At 39.4% G+C, this 16904-nt stretch overlaps 1 protein-coding gene across 7 annotated transcripts in view; it reads right to left on the minus strand.

Annotated features, from left to right (window-relative positions):
* LOC141581641 (uncharacterized) overlaps positions 1-16904 on the minus strand; it is a 208671-nt gene that overhangs the window by 143747 nt on the left and 48020 nt on the right. For all 7 annotated transcript variants that reach the window (XR_012514402.1, XM_074387750.1, XM_074387748.1 and 4 more), the window contains 3 exons: positions 13122-13213; positions 9522-9590; positions 702-828 (listed from right to left, as the gene is read on the minus strand). The gene's annotated coding sequence lies outside the window, so the exon portion shown is untranslated. The remainder of the gene's footprint in view (positions 1-701; positions 829-9521; positions 9591-13121; positions 13214-16904) is intronic.

The following is a 16904-nucleotide window of genomic DNA, read 5'->3' on the forward strand; positions in this document are numbered from 1 at the left end:
AAGATATCAGCTAAGGAACCCAGCTTAGATGAGGTAAAGATGGCTTTGTCTTGAAACTTTGAGAATTAATGGCCACAGAGTAATTGGAATATCATGAAAAATATTAGAATGTGGAATCATGGGCTGCTGTAGGTCCTTGCTCATACCATCCTCTTAATTGCCTCATTTTCTCTGCCTTCAGTGCCCTTTCCCAAGCTGGAGTGCTTCTCTCCCTTTCTTCCCCCAAACTCCCAACATGCATATATTTTTCACTTAGCTAACCCTTGAGAGATAGAATGAATGAATGAAGAAATGAAAAAATTATGGATGGATCAATGAACACCATGGGCACCAGAAGATCTGAGTTCTTTCTTGAATGAGCACAACAACCTTGTGAAATAAGTAAGGCAATAATTTATGGTGCCATTTTACAAATGAGGGGACTGAGGTTCAGAAAGTTAAGCGACTTAGTTGAAGACATTTAACAAAGTGGCAGAACTGGCCCTTAACCCTTAGGATATTTTTCCTCCCACAACATCATAATTCTTGAAGGCAAGAAAGTCTTAATTTCCACATTTTCAACTGAAAACAAGCCTTCTTTAGAGAAAAGAATGTATATACACCTGTCTCTTTCACCACCTCCTTCCCTAGGCAAGTGATTGCAGAGGCAAGCCAGTATTCACAGGCTAATTTTACAGACAAATCTAAATGGAAAGGGGCACCTGTTAGGAACATAGTCAAGAAGAACTGGACATCATGAAATTTCAGCCCATTTTTGCATGTTCTTTTAGTGGAAGACTTCAGCACAGTTCTCTGTCAAAGGAGTCTGTTTCCATGGCAGGGGAGGAACTGAAGGAGGAAAGAAAAAGAGAAATAACAGAGCATATTTTCTCAGAACTACTTCTCCAGAAACACTGATAATTCAAAGGGCAAGGGCAATTCAGTGATTAGAAGTGCAGCAGTGAGTGAGCTCTAAAAAATAGAACAACTCTTTAGGTCTCTTCCAAGGGACAAGATAAATGAGAAATTTGGGCAGGAAGATGTTGATATGAGCACATATGCCTCACCTTCTTTGCTTGCTCTGATTCACATCTGTTCCTACGGATTGAAGCTAGACTTCCCAGGTCTTGAACCCTGGCTCTACCACAAACTAGCTTGGTAATGATTCTTAACCCTAACTGCCTATTCCCATCTCATAAAATGGGGATAATAATAATGAACACCTCCCTTGTGGATGTTGTGAGAATTAAACAAATTCATTTATATTAATTCCCTTAGATCAGTGTCTAGAACATTGTTAATGGTTTTGTCACTATCGTCATTATAGCTACCTCTCGGTAATTGAAGCAGAGCATATACTTTTAAGATAGTTATTTTCAACTGGATTTTTAAAAAGAGGGAAAGATTGACCAGATTATCTGAGGTGCTTTTATATATTCTGGCTTTCCTCCCCGGTCTTCCACTTCTACTCTTCTGGAAATTAAGACTGTTTAGGTCTGTGAACTGGGCCTGGTGGCTCACATGTATAATTCCAGTGACTTGGGAGGTTGAGGCTCTGAGAGGATCACTTGAAGACAAGAGTTTGAGACCAGCCTAAGCTACCTAAGGAGACACCCATCTCTAAAAAAACCCTTTTGTTTTGACTTAACGAAGAGTAGTGACGCATGCCTGCAGTCCCAGCTATTCAGGAGGTAGAAGCAGAGCATTGCTTGAACCCAGGAGTTCAAGGTTGCAGTGAGCCATGAGCATGCCTCTGCACTCCAGCCTGGGCAACAGAATCAGATCCCAACTCTTAGGAAAAAAAAAAAAAAAAAAAAAAAAAAAAAACAAAAAAAAAAACAGCAACAACACTATAGGTCTGTGACGGGAGATGGGCATGTGTATTTAGAAAAGGCAAATCTGAAATGCTTTGTTTCATCTTACCCCTAAACCTAACACCCAACCAGAATCCTATCTTAAAGAGATTTCTCTGGAGACTAACAGGTATATTTACTTTATGAGGATTACCAGGGTAGTATAAACTTGTGTGGAACATGTGCATATTATGAAGTCTATCAGCCTGTCTAAGAAGAACTGCATTGAAACCAACCCAACTTGTGATTCCAGTTTCCTTTTGCATTATGGATATGCTAATGAGCTGCCTCAAACTTAGAGATGATATTATCATGATGACACTCTCTGGAGAAAGCCCTGGTGATTTAAAGTTCAATCATATGGTATTTTACTCTGTAACTGACTTTTTCCCCCACTTAATAATCTGTGTGGATATCTTTCTAGGTTCATGCACATAGATCTAACCCATTCTTTTTTATAGCTGCATGATATTCCATAATATACATTTCCCATGCTTTCTTCAAACATTTATTATTGCTAGAAATGCAGATTGTTTTTCCTACCAGATTTTTTTTTTTTTAACCATGGGGCATCATGTTGTAATAAACGTGCTTGAACATATTTTCCTATATGATAGGGCATGCTTTTATTTTCTCTTGAGAGAATCACCGAAGTGTAATCATTAGGTCACTAGATGTGCACATTGGTAATTAGAAAATATTGCCAGAGAGATTGAAACAACTTACCACTGCCCCTCCAGCTTCTCTTGGGCATGCTACATACACTGTGGGAAGGGGAAAGGCTGACCTAGAATACCTTTAAGTGGATGCTGCAGTGAATATGACAAAACTATGATTCATGGATTCTGAAGTGTTTTGGATTTTATGGGTCAGCTAAAACCTCATTTAATAGCATGCTATCTGCCCTTTGCTTAACATAATTGCATCCATGATGTGGCTGAATTAACCACCTACCATTGCACAGCTATAAGCATCAATACACCCTTCTTCTCTATTCCTGGTTTTGTGTGATAACCTGCTTAGGGGAGAGAGGGAGTGGGTTGGAGCAGATGTTAAAAAAAACTGCAGGGGTAGGAAAAAGAACTGTGAAAGGGGAATTCATGTACACTGAACCCAAAGACCCTAGGAGAAGTGACAGGCAGCAGGATAGAATCTATTTCCTTATTTTCATGTTCTCTCTCTGCTCAGAGACATCCTTAGTATAATAGCTGCTGACTTCTGTAACACCATTCTGTAATCTTTTGCCAATCTGATAGACTCTGTGTTGTCACACTTCATCAGCTGTGTTATAATTCCCAATAACTAGCACACATTGACGTCCTATCCCTGAAAAGCTGGCCTAAAATAAATGGCTTCAGGGGACTTAATGATAAATCAGAGGCATTCTGAATGGATTCTGAAAGTATTCTAAGTCAGAACAAATCCTCGCTGGAATCCAATTTGGCTGTTTCATTACCAGTTCTATCTCCCGTATGCAAAAAGATGATAAACAGCATTGTAAAGATGTAGATGAGATTGGCTTTTGTGACCTAATGTTTCTGGTGAAGAGAGAAGTACATGCTGTTAAAACGGGAAAAATGCACACAACCCACTGGCAATAGAGTATTATAGTCTTCGTTTTTGAACAGGAATCATTTGTGATTTTACTACCTGGGAAACAAAGACCTGGCTGCTTCTGCATTTTGAAGTGGTTTAATTAACTTTTAAGTGTGCACAGAGAGCTGGTACAACTATTCTACAAACTAAAAGCCACATGAAAAAAAGTAGAAAGTTGCCAGATATTTCTTATCAACCCAGACCAAGATTCCTTAGGGCTTGATATCTTTGGGAGGCATTACTCAGCCTACTTCAATGCCTGCCAACATGTCAGACTACCCTGCATGTCCAGGAATATCTCTCATTCCTAGTTGAGGAAGGGAGGAAACTGAAAGGAAAGCAACCATGCTTTTATTTAACCAGAATGCTAAGAGTAAAAGACAATGTTTGTCAGTAGATAACAAAGTAATGCTTTGTTTCTGTGCTACTGGATGATCATCTCAAATATCACCAATGACCCCTACATAGGTGATACGGCATAGAGGTGGAGACTTGGATTCTGGATCTAGATGGCCTGGGTCAACAACTAGGTGTGCCTTATATTAGGTGTAACTTTGGAAATGTTTGATTTCTCTGTACCTCAGTTTTTTTTTTAATCTATAAAACGAGTTAGCACCTATCTCAATGGGTGGCTATGGGGACTAAATGGGGCCTAGTTCACAGTAAACTCTATGTGAATATTAGCTGTTATCATGCTTTTCTATGCATACAGGTGGACAAAAATTTGGTAACAAGGTCAAATACTTGCTACATTTCTGAAATGAAAAGCTATCTGCTTTCATTAATTTCATTAACTGCTTCTAAGATAATAATTAAAGAATTAATTAATTCATAATTAAGCAGAGAACATTCTGCTTAATTAAGAATCACAGTGGCCAGGAGTGGTGGCTCATGCCTATAATTCCAGCACTTGGGAGACTGAGCTGGGCAAGGAGGTCAGGAGTTTGAGACCAGCCTGGTGAACATTGGGGAAACCCCATGTCTACTAAAAACACAAAAATTGGTCAGGTGTGGTGATGGACGCCTGTAATCTTAGCTACTCAGGAGGCTGAGGTGAGAGAATGACATGAACCCAGGAGGCAGAGGTTGCAGTGAACCAAGATGTACTCCAGCCCAGGCCACAAAGCTAGACTCCATCTCAAAAAAAAAAAAAAAAAAAAAAAAAAGGAAGAAGAAAAATCATGGTTACGAGACAGCCATTAGTTTAGATTTCCTGTGTAGTTATGCACACTAAGAGCATGCACTACATGAGTAGACATATGAAAGGGCAGATCCAACTTTGTAGGGATTGAAACTTATATAATATGGGGCCCTCTTGATGAAAAGCAACATGAAATCACAAATACACAGTAGGTAGAAAAGTGAATATTAGCTGGGCACAGTGGCTCAGAGCCATAGTCTCAGCTACTCAGGGGGTGAAACAGGAGGATTACTTGAGCCCAGGAGTTCGAGTCCAGCCTGGGCAACATATCAAGACCTCATCTCTTAAAAACAAACAAAAAAAGTGAACGTTTACTTACAATGAGAAGTGAGAGCATAACAAATCACTTGTTCAAGCTGGTCATGAAAGGCAAATGAAATGGAGATTCCAGGGGCTAGCCTTGCATATTATCCATGTTGTAGGTGGTTAAGAGCAGCAGCTCCAAAGTGGCCTTGAGGGGAGAGAGGACCTGATTCGCAGACCAAGGTCAATAAAGTTAAATCCATTCCTCAATAAAGGAGATTTATTACATGTGAACTGCAGCAATTTCATTTGTTTTCCTTTTTTAAAGAAGTCATAGATTAAAATATTTACAGATATGTCTGATCCTACATTCTAATTTGGGATCAGGAAAATACAGTTGTGTGTTTTCTCTTAAGTTTATAACCTTAAAATATTTACAGATATGTTTGATCCTACATTCCAATTTGGGATCAGGAAAATACAGTTGTGTATTTTCTCTTACATTTATAACCTTCATCTAGAAAAGCATTCTTCTTCAGATCCTAGGTCTTACCCTGGATAGGGAAAGGAGCCTAGAAATGTGGGCCTGGGATATCGGGCCAAGATTACAGTGCCTTTACTATACAGCACACTTCATTTTGATATTCTCCTTTTCTCCCTTCTCTCTCATGTGTATGAGTTTTCAGATGTTGTGTGGCTGGCAGAGAAAGAAATTCTTTCTTACGTGTATAAAAAGGTGTATGGAGAGTTCTGACACCCTGGGCTTCTCATGGTTGTCAGGGCAGCTTTGGAAGAGCTAATGCTCTTCTTTTGAGAAAGTATTGTCCTGCACAAGGACAAGGAAGAGTGCAAAGCCTATCTGTGTCTCCCTCTCATTTCTTTTTCTCTGTCTTCCTCACTTGTTCTGCTCTCCCTATACCAGAAGCCTACACAAATACTCACTAATTGAGATCACTGAAAGATCCAAAAGCATGAATAGCTAAGGGTGGTAGAGCTTTGGCTACTGTAACAGGAAATGGGAAGTTCAATGTGGGGGGCTGTGGGATGGTCAGCTTCCGGGCACTTGCCAAGTGACTCAGGCCATGCCTGCCCACTCACCTTACTCACAAGGCCACTGCTGCTCTTGGCAATGAGCTGACCCCTGTATTGGGCAGTGCAGCTGGCCAACTCTGCCATGCCCAGTGAGAGTGACATGCCTATGTCAGCCTGTTCACACCTCCTACTCAGCCAGAAACTGTGGTGTGTAGAGGAGTGTTGTGGATTCCATTGTAGGACATCACAGAAGTAGTGCTTCCTGAAGCCCAGGGTTCATCTAAATGGATCAGGAAGGTACAGAAAGGTGGGAACAAAACTGACACAGCCCCATGATGCAAATGAGACCTGATTCTGTCGAGTGACTCAGAGTTTCATCTTGTTAACAAAGATATGTAGCAGTCATTTATTCAAGTATTCATTCAACAAACAATTCATAACATGCCAAGCACACTGCTGGTACAAAAGATATAAAGTTCACATGTGTATTTATAAAACATATGAATATATCGGAAATAATACAGTATAATGTGATAAATTCTGTCATGAAAGCTAAATAAAACTTTAGGGATGCCCAAAAATAGCAAAGATTAATTATGTGTATGTGTGTGTGGGTTGTCATTCAAACCAGGGAAAGTGGTTTTTATTCATATGTTTCCTAAGGACCTAAGGTTCTCCGGCCAGTACAGCTCCTTTCCCAGTAAGAACCAGCTTTCCCCTCCCACCTTGCCATCAGGATCACCTTCTTCTAGTGTATTTTGGGTGAAAGGGGGTCATCTCACATCTGCTCCTGAGGCAAGGTGGCCTCTACTCCAGCCTTCTCTCCATGACAGCCTCTTCTTAGTGGTCACTCATGGCTCCTACGGTTACTGTCCTATCCCTCCTTCTCACCAGACAGCGTCTCACTTCTGTTCTTCCCTGAAGATTAACTCACACAAAGCTGCCATATGTAAAGATTTATGGGAGGGCTAGGGGTTATGGCAGGGGTGACAAGATGATGCAGAAGGAAAACTATTTAGAATAAAAAATAAAATGCCACTGTTCTTTAAAATGCTATAGCCATCCTCAAAAAAGGCCCAATAAATATCTCATGGCCTTTTTTGAGCCCCTCACCTGCCACACACACATGACCCTCGTGTCTTTCACCAGAGACCACTGTTTGTTCAAAGAGATGCAGCCTCTGTGGTGTCTCTTTGTTTCCCTGAAGAAAACTCAAAATTCCCATTACTTCCTTCAGCAAAAGTTCAATGATTCTGTGTCCCAGCTTCTCTGAGTCCAACTCAGACCTCGGGTTCACAAATCATGGCCAGGCCACACCTTGATCTCTTTGAGAAGCTAGATGCAGAACAGCAGTAGTCCTTTCGTTGTTGTTGATGTTAAAGCATTTTGTTTTCATTTTTGTACACATGAGAGGTGGAATGAAATTAGTTCTGTACACCCGAGTCTCCTATGGAGTCCCTCATAACCAAGGAGGTGTGGGGAATGATACGGAGCCCAGGGAAGGCAGGGTCCAGAGACGGATGACTGCTTGGGTTAAAGTTTTGCCTGTAAGTCAGGGAATGTGTTCCAGATAGTCTTCTTGAATCCTACCACTCCTAAGTAATATGGATTTGATGTTTTCTTTTTTACTTCAAACTTGTTCTAAGCCATGAAAGGCTCCAATGGCTACTGTCACATGGCAGTTTCCCAATGTGGTGTGAATGGCATATACATATGTGCGTCCCACCTCCTAGCCCACATGGCTTCATCTGTTTGCTAACTCAGCCTCGCCAAGTAACCTGGTCACAATGCTTCAGACAATTCAGAGTAAGAATAAGCCAAAAGGGAAAAAAAGCAAAGAAAAGCTTTCTTTTGTGTAAATGATCTAGGCAATGTTGGTTAAAAAAAAATTTTTTTTTTTAAACTTAGATCATCCGGGACTTGGACTTAGGTCTTCTTTGAATAGTTTCTAGGGATTTTTTTCCCTCCTGTTTTGAGAGATCATTCTAGCTCATTTGAAGGGCTGTGACTTCAGCACCAACTGGGTTCTGTATCGTGTTTAGGTATCCCCTTTGCTTTATGGCTGGGGATATGATATGATATGAAGGGGACAATTGTCCCCTTCCCCAGCACTTGACAGGAAGAGGCTCTCCTCCGAGGCTACTGTCAGGTCCAGGCATGTTAGCTCCCTGGCTGCCTGCCTGGCAGATATTACTCCCACACAAGGCCAGGGGACACTGGGTTCAGCTAGCAAGAATGCTGGTCGTAGTAGCACCTGTACTGCAGTTCACCGTCTGGGACAGAAAGACGAGGTGAAGCAGCCATGAGCAGATGGAGGGTACACATCTATGGAGACTCAGTATGTGTCAAATACAGCCTCATAAGGAAAGGGCATAGGAGGATATTGAAAGTAAGAAGGTTTCACTTACAAGCTTTAAAAATCCAGAGGGAATTCTACCATGGAGAAATGAGTGCAAAGAAAGATACCTAAACTTGAAAGAGGCAATGAATCCAAAACTCTGAAACCAACAGGCAATGAACAACTTGCAACTCAAAGCCACTAGCTCTGCCTTCGAGCCCTCCCTGATCTCTGCTTTTCCTGAACACATATCACATTTTGCATCTTTATCACTCGTCTTAGCATTTACATCATACTACACTGTCTGACATTGTTTCCCAACTCTGGTCTCATGTGTATCCATTATGTCTTCACAGCTTAAGTATGAACTTCTGGAGGGTAAAACTATGCCTGACAACTGGCAAAAGGTATGGGGAAAACCAATTTTAAAAATTTGTATACTTACTATGAGAGAAATGATACAACTTAGCCATTGTGTTGTACATCAAACTAAATTAAGTAATAATTACTATAAAAAGCAAACTGGCACTATACAAAAACTACTCTCCACTGAATTTTTTGGTCCAAAATTGTTTTTAAGGTTTTTATAAGAAAAAGTTTTAAAGATAAGCTAAAGCAGAGGGAACTGTATAACTAACCCCTAGGTGATATAACTATTATCTAGACTCCAGAAATTTTAATTGAATTTCCACCAGTCTTGCTTCATTCATCCCCTTTCTAACCCAGAGTCATTAGAAAAAAAACACTTTAATTCTAAATCCCAGATATGTTATTTACCTCTGTATATTTCAGCATGTATCTTTTAAACTGTGGGCATTTTCTTTAATAACCATAATGCTTTCATCAACTTAATTATCATCAACTTAATATTAAACAGTAGTCCCTGGATATCATCTGAACTTGTCAATCGTTTAGAATATCACTGAAAAGAAGGCCTGTTACTCAGCCCTGTCACAAGGAGCCAGGCTGGGAACTGATCTTGATTACACCTAAGGCCAATTCTTACTTGGTAGTAGTAGCAAACTCTGAGAATCAGATTCACAAGCTCTTACTTGCTACTCTCTGGCCTGGCCATAGGACTGGCCTGGAGTTCAGCTTTCCGGAGACGGCTGCCCGGTTTCAGATAGCTGATGCTGTTTAGAGGTGTGTGTGTGTGCCCCTAACCTAGGAGCCATCTTTAGGGTATTAAGGTAGTAACAGATTTCAGGGATGAGGGATGGAATTCAAGTGTCTATGAATTTAGATGGGGAAAAAGGATACCTCTGAAGTTTTTACTAACCTCTAATGGAAATTTTAAATCTCTTTCAACTATGATGATAGGCAGTAGAAGTAGCAGCAGTATCTGAGGCTGTCACCAATAGAAAGAAAAGTATTTTAATATCACATCACATTATTACAGGTATTGTCAAATATTGTGAATACTTATCATTACTTTGAAATTATGTTAATTCTTTTCTCACCTCTAGATCTGGTTGTGGAACATGTTAGCAAAGAAGCACACATATTATTAGATCACAAACTTGTTTGGTTTCTACAATTTGGGTAACTGTATATCAATATGCTTTGTTTCCTTTGTAATTCCATGTATTTTATTTTACACATTTTAAAACAATATTCTGAGATGGAGTCTGTAAGCCTTTACCAGCTGGCCAAGGAAATTTCACAGCACAAAAAGCAAAGAACCCCTGGGATGGAGCCAGCCTATGTGGAGATGCCCAGAAAGCATCTTCAAGGATTATTCCTCGATCAATTCATCAGTTTCTTGAACATAATAACCAGGGATGAGGAATTGGTCCCATAAGGAGTCCCGGAAGTTGCAAGAGCCATGTGACAGCCCATCTTCAAAATGACATTGCTCCTTGTGTTGGCATATGAGTCACAGACTCTGGCCAGCTCTTCTGAAAAGATGCTCCAAGTACTCCAGAGTACTATAAATATCCAAGGTATTAATAGAATTCCTCCCACCTCAAGGCTGCAGTTCCTCCCACTGCCTTCCCGCTGCATATTGGATGCATGTTGGGAGGACAGTTGGAGAAGCTCAGCTCACAGGCAGGAGCCTATGCATTCTGTAGCCATGACACTGACTTGCCTGTCCTGAGCATGGGGAGAGGGAGGGAAAGCAATTTGCCTAAACTCCCTCTTCCGGAAAATGAAAAGTGTTGCTACTTGCCACCTACCTCAGAGTTTGAAGTCAATCAGCGCCGTTTATATGCTGAAATCCTAAGAGTATTACATTGTCATATCATGAAAAAGTTACCAAGCTCTGCTAAATGCAGAGGGTAAAACTGATGAGCTGTTGTCAGAATCACATAGACTCCTATTCTTTACTTGAAAATTAATCAATCTTGTTTACTTCTCACTGTCTAATGACTACTGTCATTATGCAATAAACTGCATATAATTGCTTATACAGTATATAATTGCCTTATACAGTAACATATTTTTAAGTTTTCTAATCAAGATAAAAGATCCTTTACAGGCCAGGCGCGGTGGCTCAAGCCTGTAATCCCAGCACTTTGGGAGGCCGAGTTGGGTGGATCACGAGGTCAAGAGATCGAGACCATCCTGGTCAACATGGTGAAACCCCATCTCTACTAAAAGTACAAAAAATTAGCTGGGCATGGTGGCGTGTGCCTGTAATCCCAGCTACTCAGGAGGCTGAGGCAGGAGAATTGCCTGAACCCAGGAAGCGGAGGTTGTGGTGAGCCAAGATTGCGCCACTGCACTCCAGCCTGGGTAACAAGAGCGAAACTCCGTCTCAAAAAAAAAAAAAGAAAAAAAAAAAAAAAAAAAAGATCCTTTACAGTTATTTTTGCTTCCTATGGCCACAGCAATTTTTCAGTCCTTGAATTTCACATTCACATATGGTACGGCTTTTGGCAGGGGTATGTTAATAGCAATCAAACATTAAAAACAGGTCAGTAACTGTTCACATTAGCCCTAAACTGAAAATGATCCAATGTCCATCAATGGTAGAATGAATGAAATAATTTATAATACATTCCCATAAAGGCATACTATACAGCAATGAGGATAAATGAACTATTGCTTCTGGCAAGAGCATGTATCAGTCTCACAAATGTAAGGTTGAGGAAAAGAAACCAGACAGGAAAGAGAACCCACTGAATTATTCCGTTTATGTAGAGTTAACAAAAAGGCAAAGTGAGCTTGGGGTGTTAGCAGTTAAAAGCAGAGGTTACCTGTGAAGAGGAAGTAGTGGTTGAAAGAAGATACGAAAGGGTCTGGGTGCTAGTGATAACTCTGTTTTTTGACTTGGGTGCTGGTTACTTGGATGTAGTCATTTTGTAAAAATTTATTGAGCTATACACTTAAAAACTGTGCACTTTCCTGTGTGTATGTTAAACTTCAAAACAAAGATTTAAAATTTTTAATGAAGAGAAACAACAGGGCACAAAAATTTGTTTTTAAACACACTCTTCTCCGGTGTATATAGCTTCTTGGAGAACTGGTGATGTTTGAAAACAATGTTAAGAAATCTGAAATTTTTGGCTGGGTGTGATGGCTCACTCCTGTAATCCCAGCTCTTTGAGAGGCTGAGTCGGGCAGACCACTTGAGGTCAGGAGTTCAAGACCAATGTGGTCAACATGGTGAAACCCCCATTTCTACAAAAATACAAAAATCAGCCAGGCATGGGGGCAGGCACTTGTAATCTCAGCTACTAGGGAGGCTGAGGCAAGAGGATCACTTGAACCTGGAAGGCAGAGGTTGCAGTGAGCCGAGATTGTGCCACTGCACTCCAGCCTGGGTGACAGAGTGAGACTCTGTCCCCCCCCCCTCAAAAAAAAAGAATCTAAAGTTCTTAATTGGGATTTCTGTTAATACGAAAGTCACCAGAAAATGACCTACCCTGTCTCCTTTTCCACCTTGGATTATAATCCTCTTGATTGATGTATTTGTTAACCTCAGGAGGCAGATATCATAAAACCAACCAGGATCTGTTCTAATGACTTGTTAAAGTGGCCTTAAATAAAGGGAGCTATGATGAGGGCTGCCCTACTGAGAGCTTCTCCCAGGGGGCTGGGTGATGATGTAGGTTTTGCTCTGACAAGGGCACCCAGCTAAGCAGGTGCAGTGGGGGCCGAGACCTGCTCTTGTTTGGCCCCTGCGGTGTGGTGCATGCAGCATGGGGCTGGGTCAGCAAGATGAAACGGAACCTTCTTCTAATTGGTCAGCAGAAAGAGCCTTTTTTTCCCTAATTGGTGGGCCCAAAGTGGGTGCTGTTTTCTAAGCAGGGCTGCTTGTGTCTCCTACAGGGCCCTCCTTTTTTAGTCACTCCCACTGCTGGGCCTGTGTTGGCCTGGAGCATGGTCCCTGGCTCCTCCAGCTGCTTGCCTTCTCTTTTCCTGCTTTTACATAGGATGCCTCTTGGAACCACCGTCTTTCTGGTACTTCTCCCTTCACTCACACAATACACTCCAGGGCACAGCATAACCATAAGGTTGTTTGTTTGCTTTGTTGGGATACAACACAGGAGCCCTGGGTAGGAGTCACTGAAACTCAGTTCCTATCCTAGTGCGTGGTGTTTAGGTGGAGCTTAATAAATATTTTTTCAATGAAGAAACTGCAGATTCATCATATATTTTTTGGCTTCTTGGGATATTTGTTCTCAGTATCAGTGTGGTATAGCGGAAAGCGGAGGGTGGTAGGTATCAGAATCAGACAGAGCCCATGCCAGAATCCAGCAGGTTGTTCTTTAGGCCCTGGACAAATTACTTTCCTCCTATTTCAGTTCCTCAACTGAAAAATGGGGATGATATATTTTCTTTTCAAGGAGCTGGGAAGGATTACATAAGCAAAACTTACGTCACTGCTTGAACAGTGTTTACACATTGAACTGCATGTTCTTCATTTACTCACTCATTCAATAAACATCCTATAAGCTTGGAATCGATGCCAGAAACCAGCCTGACGCATGGAACACGGTTCCCACTCTCATTGAGTGCAGAATCCTGTGGGGGATATATTTGTAATCATTAAATGCAAAGAAAAAGTTCTTGTGGGTCTTATAATAGAAATACGTGCAGGGTTATATTTTTATCTATCCATCATTTAGCTTTCTAAGCATCCATTCTTTCTACATATGTATATAATTCTATCAGTATCTGATATGGTTTGGATCTGTGTCTCCACCCAAATCTCATATTCAGCTGTTATCCCCAGTGTTGGAGGTGCGGCCTGGTGGGAGGTGATTGGATTCTTGGGACAGTTTCTCATGAATGATTTAGTCTCATCCTGTTGGTGCTATTCTTGTGGTAATAAGTGAATGAGTGAGGTCTGATGGTTTCAAAGTGTGTATCACCTCCTCTCTGTCTCTCTTGTTTCTGCTCTCACCATGCGAGACACCTCATTCCTCCTTTGCCTTTCACCATGATTGTTAAGTTTCCTAAGCCCTCTCTAAAAGGAGAAGTTGCTATGCTTCCTGAACAGCTTGCAGAACCATGAGCCAATTGAACTTCTTTTCCTTGTAAATTACCCAGTCTCAGGTATTTCTTTATAGCAATCCGAGAATAGACTAATACGGTATCTGTATATAATAATAATAAGTACTATACGTGTTTCTATTGTTATTATTATAATTCTATACATAGAAAGATGTCTGCTATAAAAATATCTATATATATAGATGTTTATATTATGATTATTTTTGGGACATAGGATTTGGGTTGATTTTTGTTATTTTTTCTTCAAAATTTTCTATATTATTTGAATTCTCTATTGGCAGGTATCATTTTCAAAAAAAACATTGAAATACTAGAAGAGGGATATCAACTTATTAAAATATAAACATTTTGAAAACCTAATCAAAATGAAAAAATATTAAATGCTAAAATGGACATAAAGAATAGGACACTTGACTAAACCAACACATTTTAGAGATTAAATGCAATCAATGACCTCTCCTCTCAAAAAATTGTAGGCCCAAATGGTTTTACAGGTGCGTTCTATCAAACTCTTGAGGAACAACAAATTCTCATCTGTATTCTAAGTTATTCCTAAAGAGATAGAGCAAAAGCTGCTGAGTTCATTTTATGATATTGGTGTAATCAGATGGACATTTTATAAAGATAGTGTTTGACAAAGAAAGAAAGAAAATTATAGCCCCTTTTCTCTTAATCAAGTAGATTTAAAAATCTTAAAATATTAGCTAATTGAATCCAACAGTATGTTTTAAAATAATGCAGCTTGATTAATGAATGATTCCTTATTAGGGATTCTACCAACAAAATTAAGAACATTAGTAAATTAAAATTGTTAATATCTTACAATAATTTCAACTGATGCAGAAAAAGTACTTGATAAATTCTTTGCTTATTTATGACTAAAAAAAAAAAAAAACTCTTAGCAAAGAGTAGAAAAGGATTTCTTTAATTCCCCTAAATGGATTTTGGTTATATTCCAGAACTTTTGCAAACATTATAGTTAATGCAGAAAATGTAAGTGCATTCCTGTTAAGACAAGCATTCTCACTGTGATAAGTCACTATATAACACAATCAATATTATACTGTTGAAAATCCTAGCCCACATTGAAGGAAAGAAGAGAAAAAAGATGATTGGAAAGAAAGAAATAACTGTCAGTGTTTACAGATGATATACCCATCTACTCAGAATAAACATCAGAATCAACAGGTAAACAGTAAAAACTTGGTGGACATGTGATTAAACTATAAAAGCATTTCCAACAGCAAGTAACTATGATGTATTATTTTTTTAAAAGCAAGATACCACTTAAAATAGCAACAACAACTAAAAATATCTGGTAATTAAATGAGAAACATAGAGCCCCCTTGAAAAAACTTAAATATTGTAATAACACAGAAAAAACCTGAGTGAATGATAATATTTCTTATTGTTATATGGGAAAAATTAATATCATAAAGATGTTAACCCTCTCCGCATATATCCAGTAAGTACAATGTAATTCCATCAAAATTCTAGCCTGAAATTCAGAATAAATTTGTTCTAAAAATCTATAAAATGTTGGAGCAGTAGAGCATTCAAAACTTAAACAAAAACTTCAAAAAAGTCATATGGTATAATACTGATGATTGATATATATCAAAATTAACTTTTTATTATACAGAAAGACACACGACAAGGATAAAGTTAGAAACATATTTAAAAATAGAAACAGAGACAATGTTCAAACAAGACAAGACATTCCTATCCAGAATATACACAAAGAGACCAGATCAAATAAGAAGTTAAATCAAATAAGGTGAAGACAGCAACTTCATTAGAGAAATGGGCAAAGTATATGAGCAGGCAATTTACAAAGCAATAAACCCAAAAAACAAACAAATCATAAGTAGCTCAGTTAATTAACATAATAATGAGATATAATTTTATGCCTATTTGGAGAACATTAGCAAGCTGAACAACTCCACGTTCTGGGGGATATGGGAATATGCTCTGCTGGAAAGAAGAACTTGGCATAGCCACTGGGAAGCGCAATCTATACTGCTCAGGCAAAGTAAGAATACCTGTGTTCTGGCTGGGCATGGTGGCTCATGCCTGTAATCCCAACACTTTGGGAGGCTGAGGTGGGCGGATCACCTGAGGTGAGGAGTTTGAGACCAGCCTGGCCAACATGGTGAAACCCTGTCTCTTCTAAAATACGAAGAATTAGCCAGGCATGGTGGTGCACACCTGTAATTTCAGCTACTCAGGAGGCTGAGGCAAAAGAACCTCAGCCTTGCTTGAACCCGGGAGGTGGAGGTTGCAGTGAGCCAAGATGGCACCACTACACTATAGCCTGGGTAACAATGTAAGACTCTGTCTCAAAAAAATGAAAATAAAATAGAACTAGCCAGGTATGGTGGCGTATGCCTGTATTCTGAACTACTCAGGAGGTTTAGGCATGAGAATCGCTTGAACCTAGGAGGTGGAGGTTGCAGTGAGCTGAGATGGTGCCATTGAACTCCAGCCTGGACAACAGAGTGAGACTCCGCCTCAAAAAAAACCCAAAAAACAAAAAAAAAAAAACAAAAAACACCTGTGTTCTATAAACTGCAAGATAGAAAGGAGGGTAAAGAAATCAGAGAAGCTGAGAAAAGAATGAGGTTTCTGGGGTAGGTGAGTATGTAGATTCAGGTGACTATACCTAAGATAGAGAACGGAGAATGAGGAGGAGCTGGTTTGGGGATAAAGATGATGTTTTCCATTTTGGACCAGTTAAATATAGTGCATTTATGGGACATGGATGGAAATAATAGGTGCTCAATGAATAACAATTTATTTCCCATCAAATAAGTTTCCCTTTTCTTCTGTGTTTAGGAAAGACAGAAGATTAATTCATAATTTTCTCCAGTTTAAATTCATAGGTTAGAGATAAACATTTCTATTATTATTCCTTCTCAATAATAAAAATATATATAACACTGATTTTCTGAGTATCAAAATTTGAAAGCTATAATTAGGAACTAAAGGAATATATACTCCTATTTTTTTCCAGGTCAACATTCCTGGGAATTTTTTTAAAGTGAGATAAAGAATACTTAAGAGATATCATTTCAGACTGTAAAGCTCATGTATTTTAATGCCGAAAACCCAGAATTTAAATACCCGTTCTGTTAGCATGCTATAAAATTTTAAGCAGGATACTTTCAACAAATGGGCTAATAATAATTACCTTTCATAA

Source organism: Saimiri boliviensis, chromosome 16 (assembly GCF_048565385.1).
Source record: "Saimiri boliviensis isolate mSaiBol1 chromosome 16, mSaiBol1.pri, whole genome shotgun sequence".
Taxonomy (NCBI): Eukaryota; Metazoa; Chordata; class Mammalia; order Primates; family Cebidae; genus Saimiri; species Saimiri boliviensis.